Source organism: Muscardinus avellanarius (assembly GCF_963383645.1).
Source record: "Muscardinus avellanarius genome assembly, chromosome: X".
NCBI lineage: Eukaryota > Metazoa > Chordata > Mammalia > Rodentia > Gliridae > Muscardinus > Muscardinus avellanarius.
Genome location: NC_137792.1, coordinates 43,955,611 through 43,967,269, shown reverse-complemented (window position 1 = coordinate 43,967,269; position 11,659 = coordinate 43,955,611).

The following is an 11,659-nucleotide window of genomic DNA, read 5'->3' as shown; positions in this document are numbered from 1 at the left end:
ACTATTTTGCAGTGAACATTTATTTCATATTTATACTTAGAGACTCTTCATTTCTTCATGTGTGTGTTTTGTTTTGTTTGTTTGTTTGTTTGTTTGTGGTACTGGAGACTGAACTCCAAGCTACACCCCGAGCTCCCCTTTTTGAAATTTTTTTTGTTTGGAAACATGGTCTCCTTTGGTTGCTAAGAATCTCACTATGTTGCTGTGGCTGTCCTCGAACTTGAGATCCTACTGTCTCAGCTTCCCAAGTACTGGCATTACAGGCATGCACCACCATGCCTGGCTTTCTCAATTCTTTAACTTACAGTAAGTGGCCTTTTTGGTATGTGCAGTTCTATGCACATTAACACATGAATAGACTCAGGTAACCACAGTACTCTCCAAAGCCCCTATGCTATACTGTTTTAGTCAGACAGTCCTCTCCATCTATAAACTGTCAAAGACTGATCTGTTCTCTGTCAGTCTAATCTTGTCCTATCTAAAATGAAAGCATACAATAAGTAATCATTACAGTTGTCCTTTACTTAGGATAATGAGATACACTGAAGATGTTTTATGTATTAATCATTCATTTTCATTTCTGAAAAGCAATTAGTGGTATGGATATGTCACAAATAATGCATTCACCCATTTAAAGACATTGGCTACTTTCCAGCTTTTGGAGACGAGGTATAAAACAGCTATACATTCATATACAGGGTGTGTGTTGGAAGGTATTGAAGATTGAACCCCAGAGGGATTCTGCCACTGAGCTACACCCCCAGTCCTCTTTAAAACATATCACTTAGGCCCAGCGTGGTGGCGCACGCTTGTTATTCCCGCGTTTGGGAGGCAGAGACAGGAGGATCACGCAGGTTTGAAGCCAGCCGCGATGGCTTAAGAGACCCTGTTTCCAAATAAAAATAATATAAAATAGGTCTGGGAGTGTAGCCCAGAGGTAGAAGGGCTTCCAGAAACTCCAGTACCACAAAAGAAAATATACACTTATTGGTGCATTGTGATGATCTTTTATGTTTTGTTTAGAAACAGGGTTGGTTTGTTTGTTTCTTTTTTCAGAGATAAAGGCAGTTTTTAATTCAAGTAAAGTAAAGATACATGTTCAGGGGAAACTCAGGCCACCTCAAAGAGCTTGAGAGGGGCCCCAGGATTGTGGGGAACCATTAAGGTTTTCCCCTTTAAGAACACTTCTGACTGTCCTTTGCCCAGAGCCAATAAGGTTTGGGGTCATGGAAAGTTCAATGTCTGAGAGAAGCTCAGGTGGAATTGATTGACTTGACCGTTAAGCGCACAGGTGCTGACTGGCACAGGGTTGATTGGTTTAACCGTTATGCGCACAGGTGGTGACATCACGAGGGTTGGTTGACTGGGAGCGGTATAAATAGGACAAGAGCGATAAAACCGGGATCGGTCAGTAGAGATATAGACCCAGGAGTGTACTGGCGATCCTTCCATGATAGAATGAAGTATTCTATGAATGCAATTCATTGAATAAAATTCTTTTCATCCTCACTCGTCTCTTCAGAACCCGTACTTTTGCTGGCTGGCTCCGGCACAGGATCTTGTCCAATCCCTCTTCATAGGTTACCTATAAAGGGGCTGGCTAAGAGGTAAAATGCATAGAGGGAAAATGCATAGCAGCCTCTTCTCTTTGAAGCTTTCTGGTTCACAGAAGGTGGGAATTCCATTTGGGACAGGACTACTCCTCCAAAGACAGGAAATCCGGGCTGCTGTGGCAGGGCTCTTTAACAAAAATGGGGATTCCTCTGGGGATCCTCCTGAAGGCAGACAAAAGGTGAAGCTCTCTCAGGCTTAATTGCCTCAGGAATTTCCTGAGCCAGCCATTATGATTTAAAAATATGGGCCTGGCTTTTTTAAGAATAACCAAGCCTGGGGGTTTTTTTGTGTTTTTTTTTTGTTGTTGTTGTTGTTTTGTTTTGTTTTGTTTTTGCAGTAATGGGGATGACACCCAGGGTCATTGTACCTCTAAGCTACACCCCAGCCCTATTTTTGTCTTTTTATTTTGAAACAGGGTCTCACTGAGTTGCCAAAGGCCTTACTGGTGGAGGCAGCGCCATTCCTGCTGTATGACAGGGTCGCAGCTGGGAAGAGAATTCCGAAGGGCTGGAAGACTCTGGCAAAACTGAAGCCATTATCCCTCTTGGTTTTAGTTATAATAATGATAATATTAATGAAATTTGAATATTGCTTTGATTTTTGAGGACTGATGTTTTGTAATAATCTGAAAATTGATAGGAATATGATTGGAAAGTGCCCTAAGATTTGTGCTGGGAATAGCACTAAAATTGTGTGTGTGTGTGTGTGTGTGTGTGTGTGTGTATGACTATGGGAAAACTTTCAAAAGGCTACATAGAAAAAAGCTCTCTGCTCCTCTGCTCATAACACCTAACTAACTTAAGGTTTCAGTCATGAAAGGAAAAAGTTAACTTCAGGCAAATTATACCTACTGTGCAAGGCCCCCATATGTTTATAAGTTATGGGCTTGACTGTGGTATCCCCCTCAGGGGGCTAGCGCTAATTAGAATACTTTTCCACCTTCAACCATCCTCCACTTTCCTGTACAGGAGTATATGATGACTGGAAAACACAGAGTTAATATTAATGTAAAGTAGCTTGATGTCAGGACTCTGCCATTCCTACAGAGGGCTAGGCAAGCAGGGACCTCCTTGGTGCCTGCTCACTAAAGCACAAAACAGTTCTCTTAATAAGAAACTTAATAGCTATTATAGAAAATTAGGTGTAGGTATTGTATGCTAGAAAAATAGAATAAGTTTAGTGGGGGTTTTGGTGTTTGGGTCAAAATAAGTTAATAGAATACCTAGTGGCCAAAATAGCAGATAAAATTAGCAGTTAATTTTAGAAGTAGATACAGCAAGTCTAATATTTAGTAGCTAAGATAGAGGATAGGATAAGTTCAGTTAAAGTTTATTATGTGTGATGTAGAGTAGTAATAGGTCCTATGGGTCAATTCATTACAAATTAATAAAAGAAAGAAACAGGAAAAGCAGGTGGCTTCGAGGTGTGCCTGCTACGTGGAATTCAGATTAATGAAAAACTAACTGAAAAACAATGTATGTGTAATGTGGTTTTGAAAAACTAAATGAAAAGCAAAATATGTTAATGTGGCTTGCTGTGATCTGTCATTTCATGTATAAATAAAGTATATTCTAGGGCATAGGCAGAGATGCCTTCCTTCTGCTACTAAGCACAGCATCTCTCATTCTTTAATTTCGCTGACCCTACGCCTCCTTCAAGACCCATGGACTGGCTGAGGCTGAACCCCAGGGGCACCTCACTAAGTAGCTGAGGCTGTCCACTGTCCATGAACCATGATCCTCTGGTCTCAGCCTCTCGGATACTGGGATTACAAGCGTATGCCACCATCCCTGGCTTAGAAACAGAGTTTTGCTAAGTGTCTTTAATCATAATACTTGGGAGGCTGAGACCAGAAGTTCTAATGTTTGAGACCAGTGTCAGCAACTTAGTAAGATCTTGTTTCAAAACAAAAAGATAAAATAGAATTGGGGTTGTAGCTCAGCAGTAGAACACCCCAGGGTTAAATAAACAGTAATACACAAACACCACATCACACCATGCATACACAGTGTTTGTACATATGTATGTGTATACATATATGTATATACATAATTATTTTGTGTGTGTGTGTGTATATATATATATATATATATATATATATATATATATATGTATTTTTTTTTGGCGCGTCTGGGTATGGAACCCAGGGGCATTTAATCTCCGAGCTATGCCCCTGCCCTATTTTTTATTCTTTATTTTGAAACCGGCTCTCACTGAGTTGCAGAGGGCCTCACTAAGTAGCTGAGGCTGTCCAGGAACCACGATCCTCCTGTCTCAGCCTCCCGAATGCTGGGATTACAAGCGTGCGCCACCACGCCTGACTCTATTTTGTATGTATATTATATAATACTCGAAAGATAAAGAATAAGTTTGAAAATAATAAATACTGGTGAGGATGTAGGAAAATGGGAACTTTTATCCATTATTGGTGAGATTGCAAATTAGTATAGCTGTTCTGGTGATGAGTATGGAGGTTTCTCAGAATACTGGGTATGAAACCTCCGTCTAACCCAGCTATATCACTCCTGAACATCTTTCTAAAGGGATTGAAGTCAGAATACTATAGTGGTACTGAGGAGGTAGAAGGAAGTAGGTAGATAGGGAAGAGGCCTTGGTAGAAAAAAGTCAGTTTCCTCAGGGGTGAGGAATACTGATTAACTTCCAAGGCTTTTGAGATCAGCTATTCCAAGGTTCAGAGATAAGAAGGACCAAAGCTTCACAAAACCATCTGTTTACTAATCAACAAACCCAGGAGACATCACTGGAGCAAGCCTGACACTCCTACTGAAACGACCCTTCAAAGGACATGCAAATACCCTATGCAGATTCTGAGAGCTGCTTCCCAGAATCCCCAGAATCCCAAACTCCAACCACAACCAACAGAGGACATCAGGCATATATAAACCCCTAGCACAGTCACCAAGACGGATTTCCCTCCCTGGGAACCCCTCCCCTTTGGGGAGCTTTTCTCTCACGCGCAGGTCATGTTATCCTTGAGAGAAGGCGAAGTGCAACTGAAGGCACGTGGCCCGGACTACACTTGGGTAGTGACCTGAAGGCCTCTGCTGGACATCAAGGCTGACCAGGGCCCCTAGGGGTGACCTACACCTCTTTTCTGGCAGATCGTGTGGACTCTGGGAAAAAGCAGATTGCAACTGACGGCACATGGCCCAGGCTACACTCGGGTAGTGACCTGAAGGCAGCTGCTGGACACCAGAGCCCCGATAGCCCTAGAGGTGTTCTGTCACTTTCCCTATTCCTTTCTGGCAGATTGCGTGGACTTTGGGAGAAAGCAGCTTGCAACTAAAGGCATTTGGCTTGGGCTACCCTCGAGTATTGTCCTGAAGGCGGCTGCTGGACTTCAGATTTCGACAGCACCTTCGGGGTGTTCGGCCACTTTTCCCTATTCCCTGTTGCTTCCAATAAACCTTTACTCCCCTTCCTACGGTCTGAGGGTGTCATTCTTCACTCACCGTAGACAAGAACCTGGTAAGGAAATGCAGAGTTTCTTCTCAAGAAACTCCATTTCATCTTTGATGAAATGCTGGGTTTCTTCTCAAGAAACCCTCCCCCGTTTCAGTACATGCATATCCATGTTTATAGCAGCACAATTCACAATGGCTAAATTATGGAACCAGCTTAAGCATCTGGAAATAGGTGAGGATTGCAAAAGTGTGGTATACACACAATAGAATTCTACTCAGCTATAGAGAACAAAATTATGTCATTTTCAGGAAGAAAGATGGAACGGAGAACATTATGTTATGTGACATTAGCCAGTCTCAAGAAGTGAAGGGCCATGTTTTGCTCTCATATGTGGAATCTAAGGAGAAATGAGGGGGGGCTTCATGAAATTGAGGAAAGAGACCAGTAGAACAGTAGAAGGGAATTTGAGGGGGAAGATGGAGAGGGGAAATGAAAGACTTGATGAAGGAAACCGTCCAAATAATGCCATGTTCATACATATATGAGGTTGTCCCTACCAATCTCAATGACATGTAAGGGGAGTGCGAGGGAGCAGGATGGGGTCCAGAGGGAAAGACACCAAGTGCTGTGTGCATGGTTGTTTCCATCACTCTGAGTCTCATTATGATGTATAATTACAATGCATCAATAAAAGGATATTAGAAAAGAAAAGAAGCAGTTACCTAAAGCAAAATATAACAAAAACTCTCCATCTTATACTTGGATCCCAGGTACCTCATTTCTTCTCTAGCGACAATACATTATTTTTATCTATTCCTTCAGAGATATGTTATGCATATGTAGAATAACACAGACATATATAACCTACTAGTTATATATGACACAACTGATAAGTTTGCATTTTATGTGTTTTTTACCAAATGATAGCATATGACACAAACTATTTTGCAGTAACCATTCATTACACATTGCTACATAGAGATATTAGGGATTGAAGCCAAGGATTCTACTACTGAGCTACACTCCCGGCCCTTTTTAAAAAATATGCTTTTATTTATGCATTGCTATTACCTTGTTAAGGGGAAAGGATTCTGGGGATTGCTCAGGGGACATCTACCTTCAAGCTACACCCTCAGCCCTTTTTATTTTTTTATTTTGAAATAGGGTCTCTCTAAGTTACTGAGAGCTTTGCTAGGTTGCTGAGGCTGATTTTGAACCTCCAAGTACTGAGGCACCCAAGTACTGAGATTACAGGCATTCATCACCATGGCCAACTGAAATGGCTTTTTATGTTTTGTTTAAAGACAGAATCTGTAAAGACATAGTCTCTAAAGACAGAGTTTTATTTAAAGACAGAGTCTCTAAACACTGGCCTTGAACCTGCAATCCTCCTGCCTCAGCCTCCCATGTACTGGATTATAGGTGTGCATATCCATGTCGGGCTATATATACATGGTGGTGTGTGTGTGTGTGTGCGTGTGTGTGTGTAGTAGTGAGAATTTAAGCCAGGGGCATTCTATCACTGAGCTACACTCCCCAAATTTTCATATTTCATTGTGAAACAAGGTCTCTAAATTGTTGCACCCTGGCCTGAGATCCTCCAGTCTCAGCCTCCCAAGTATTAGGATTAAAGGTGTGTACCACCACGCCCAGTTTAATATACAGGTTTTTGTATTAATACATGTTTTAATTTCCTCTAAGAAATGCCTAACAGTAGGATTGCTTATAAAAGGAGATGGTATATGGATGTTAATGAGACTGACACGTGACCTATTGTGCTAACAAGGCCCCTACAGATGTTTAGCTTTGTAGGAAACTGCCAACATATTTTCTGAAGTAGCTGTAATTTTTTTATTTTGAAACAGGTGTTGCTAAGTTGCCAAGGCTGGCCTTAAACCTTGTATCTTCCTCTCTCAGCCTCCCAAGTACTGGTATTACAGGTGTGTGCCGCCATGTCTGGCTAGACTTACAGCTTTATAAAATTGGATTCACTGAGGCAGGGAGGTGCAGCTTGGTGGTAGAGCATCAGCCTAGTATACCCAAGACCTTGGGTTGGGTTCGTGGCACCACACACATACAAAAGTCAATTCACCGTATTTTGTTGGTCTATTGAAGCACTCCCTTCTCTTCTGTGATTCATAATCATCCCTTCACCAATACCACACTGTCTTGATAACTATGGTTTTATTTATTTATTTATTTTTGTGGTACTGGGGTTCCTGGAAACCCTTCTCCGGGTTACACTTCCAGACCTATTTTAAACTTTTATGTGGAAACAGGGTCTCTTAAGCCAGCGAGGCTGGCTTCAAACCTGCGCGATCCTCCTGTCTCTGCCTCCCAAGTGCGGGGGTTACAAGCGTGCACCACCACGCCCGGCAGATAAATATGGGTTTAAAGTAAATCTTAATCTCAGGTAGTATGACTCCTTCAAATGTCTTTCATCTCTTTAAAAATTGATTTGGCGTGTGTGTGTGTGTGTATGTGTGTGTGTGTGTTGCTATGAATTGAACCCAGGGGCCATCTACCTCTAAACTACACCCCCAGTCCTATTTTATTTTTTATTTTGAAACAGGGCCTCACCAAATTACTGAGGCTGGCTTCAAACTTGTTTCAGCCTCTCAAGGATTGACATTATTAGCATGCGCCATCACACCTGGCAGTTTTGGCGATTTGAACCCATTTTTTCCCTATAAATTATGGGATAAACACTTCTATAGCTACAAAAAATCCTGTCGTGATTTTGGTTGAAATTATGTTAATCTATGATTAATTTGGGAAAAACTTACCTTATTATGAAAATTCTAGAAATTTATGACACATCTCTCCATTTCTTTGTACCTTTTCTTAATTTTTTAAGTACTGGGGATTGAACCCTGGTTCATTCTGCCTTCAAGCTCACCCTCCAGTCCTTTTAAAAAAAAAATGAAACAGGGTCTCATTAAGTTGCTGAGGGCGGTCTTCAACCTGCAATCGTCCTGTCTTGGCCTTCCAAGTACTGGGATTATAGGTGTACACCATCATGCCTCTTGCTGGCTATTTCTTGGTGTGTGTGGGGTATGGATGTTTTTCTAAACAATTAGAAATCTTTTTTTTTTCAGTACTGGAAATGGAACCCAGGGGCATTCTACCTCTGAGCTAAACCCCTAGCCCTATTTTTCATTCTGTATTTTGAAACAGGGTCGCACTAAGTTGCAGAGAGCCTCACGAAGTAGCTGAGACTGCCTGTGAATCCGAGATCCTCCTGTCTCAGCTTCCCATGTACTGGAATTACAAACTTATCCCACCATGCCTGGCTAGAAATTTTTTTTCTTTTTTATGTCAAATGCACTGTGTGTGGGGGTAGGGTTGTTTTGGTGGTGTTGTTTTTACTTTGTTTTTTTGTTTGTTTGATTTTTTTAGTGCTAGGGATTAACTCCAGAACTTCACACATGCTAAGCATATTTTCTACACAGAATTACACTCCTAGCCCCTAGACTGCATTATTTAAAATTTTCACTACATTTGTAATCCCTGCGCTTGGGAGGCTGAGACAGGAGGATCACGCAGGTTCAAAGCCAGCCTCAGCTACTTATTGAGGTTCTCAGCAACTTAGTGAGACCCTGTTTCCAAATAAAATATAAATTAGGGCTGGGAGTATAAGCCCGGAGGTAGAAAGCCTCTGGGTTCCACCCTCAGTAACACACACACACACACACACACACACACACACACACACACACACAAACACACACACACACACACATTCCACTAACATGTTGATTTGGGAGACTCTTTACCTTCTTCACAAATTAGAAGGAAGGCCTTTAGTTTTCCACTATTAAACATGATGTTGGAGTGTTAGAACCAGGAGTGGTGGCGCACGCCTGTAATCCCAGTACCTGGGAGGCTGAGACAGGAGAATTTCAGGTTCAAGGCCAGCTTCAACAACTTAGTGAGATCCCAGTCTGAAAACAACAACAAAAAAAAGGGCCAGGGGTAGAGTTTAAAGGTAGAGTGCCTCCAGGTTCAATTCCCAGTAAAACACACACACACACACACACACACACACACACACACACACACATACACACACACACACACACATACACACACACACACACACACACACGCTCGTGCACACAGCATTTGGGCTTAGAAATTTTTCTGAATTTATTTAAAGATGAAGTTAACTATCTTTTTGTGGGTAGTGGGGATGGAACCTAGGGGAACTACACCTCTGAACTACACCCCCAGTCCTATTTTTTAGTCTTTTTATTTTTATTTTATTTATTTCTTTTGCGGTACTGGGGGTGGAATCCAGGGGCATTCTACCTCCAAGCTACACTCCCAGCTCTATTTTTTTTTTTTTGCGGGTCTGAGAATGGAACCCAGGGGCATTTGACCTCCGAGCTACACCCCCTGCCCTATTTTTATTCTTTATTTTGAAACCAGGTCTCACTGAGTTGCAGAGGACCTCACTAAGTAGCTGAGGCTGTCCGCGAACCGCGATCCTCCGGTCTCCACCTCCCAAATGCTGACATTACAAGGCTGTGCCACCATGCCTGGCGAAGTTAACCATCTTTATAGTAGTTACAGTAAATACCCATGTTGTCATTTCATCTTGGGATGTTTTTTGGTGTTCTTGGTTTCTGTGTTTCATTTCACATAAATTTTTGAAGGTAAGTTGGGCGTAATGGTGCACGCTTGTAATCCCAGCCTTTGGGAGGCTGAGACAGGAGGCTCGTGGTTCAAGGACAGCCTCAGCTACTACTTAGTAAAGCCTTCTGCAACTCAGTGAGACCCTGTTTCAAAATAAGAATAAAAATTGAGCTGGGAGTATAGCTCAGAGGTAAAATGCCCCTGGGTTCCATTCCCAGTACTGCAAAGAAAAAAATTTGAAATGTATGTGCACAAAGTTGTTTTTTTGTAGTAACCCTTATTGACTGTTTAATATTTATGAGCTTTGTAAATTTTTTCCCATTTTGTACTTAATATTAACAAGCTATATCTTCTGTTTCTGTTACTTATGCTACAGACTCATAAATCGTATTGACCTCTAAAAATGGGCTTTGGAGTTCTTTTTTTTTCTTTTTTCTTTTTTTGGTGGTACTGGGGGTGGAACCCAGGGGCTTTTCTACCTCCGGGCTATACTCCCAGACTTATTTTTATATCTTATTTGGAAACAGGGTCTCACTAAGTAGCTGAGGCTGGCTTCGAACCTGATCGATCCTCCTGTCTCAGCCTCCTAAGCGCGGGGATTACAAGCGTGCGCCACCACGCCCGGCTTGGAGTTCTTTATTTCCTGAGTTATTTTCCATTTTGTCTATTTCTCTATGTATCTTTATTATGTTCTTCCTTCACTTGCTTTAGATTTCTTTTGTTCATTCTTTAATTAATGAAGTTAAACATTTACATTATTGATTTGAGAACATTTTTTCTATTATAAATACTTTACGTTAGATAGTTCCCCCAAACACTGCTTTTGCTGCATCCTGCTAATTTTCATATTTTGTATTTTCGTTTTAATTTAGTTCAAAACATTTTTTAGCTGGGTGTGGTGGTACACGCTTGTAATCCCAGTACTTGGAAAGCTGAAGACAGGAGCATCATTCATGAGTTCACTACCAGCTTCAGCTACTCAGTGAGGCCCTCCTCAACTTAGTGAGATCCTGTTTCAAAATAAAGAATAAAAAGTAGGGCTGGGGGTGTAGCTCGGAGGTAGAATACCCCTCTGTTCCATCCCCAGTACTGAAAAAAAATTCTAATTGATTTTGGTAGTTCCTCTAGGATGCATGGGTTATTGGTTAATTTACAAATATTTGAAGATTTTCTTGTTATTTCCACTATTGATCGTTTCTTATTTAATTATGGTCGGAGAACATATATTGATTTGATTTGTGTGTGTGTTTGCGTGTGTGTGTGTGTGTGTGTGGTACTGGGCATGGAACCCAGGCGCATCCTACCTCTGAGATACACCCCCAGCCCTATTTTACTTCTTGTTTAAAAACAGGGTCTCACTAGGTTGCCGAGAACACAGTGAAGTCCTTGAGACTGTCCTTGAAACTATGATCTTCCATCTCAGCTTCTCAAGTCGGCCACTATGTCCGGCCTTCTTTGACTTTATTTTTTATTTCATTTTATTTTTTTGTAGTTCTGGCGATTAAAAGCAGGGACCTTCTACTGTAGCCAAAATGTTTCTTTTACCTGTCCTTGGTCTCACAATCAAGGAACAAAATCACAAACAAACAGGATGGCAATTATGAGAGTAGGAAAGTTAGTCAAGGAAGATAGAGAATCAAGAGAATAGCTCACCACATGGGGGAGAGGTCCTGAGCAGATAGCTGATAGGGACTCTGGGTGTAGGGCTTAATATATTAGAAGTCCTTGTCCACCCACTGACCAATGAATGCAAGCTCCTGTGTTATTTCCATGACTCGGTTAACTTATCATTTTAGGGCTGTTAACTCCCCAAAGGCCAGGAGGCTGTTAGTTCTGTATTCTTACTGGGATACCTATCTGTACATTACAACAGTTCATGAGTGGGTGGCTGCTACCCATGTATCCTTGGGTTTTGAGATCCTTGAACATCCCAGCCAGCTTGTCTGTGCCCATCTCTGATAAGCTGAGCATGGCTGTGTTT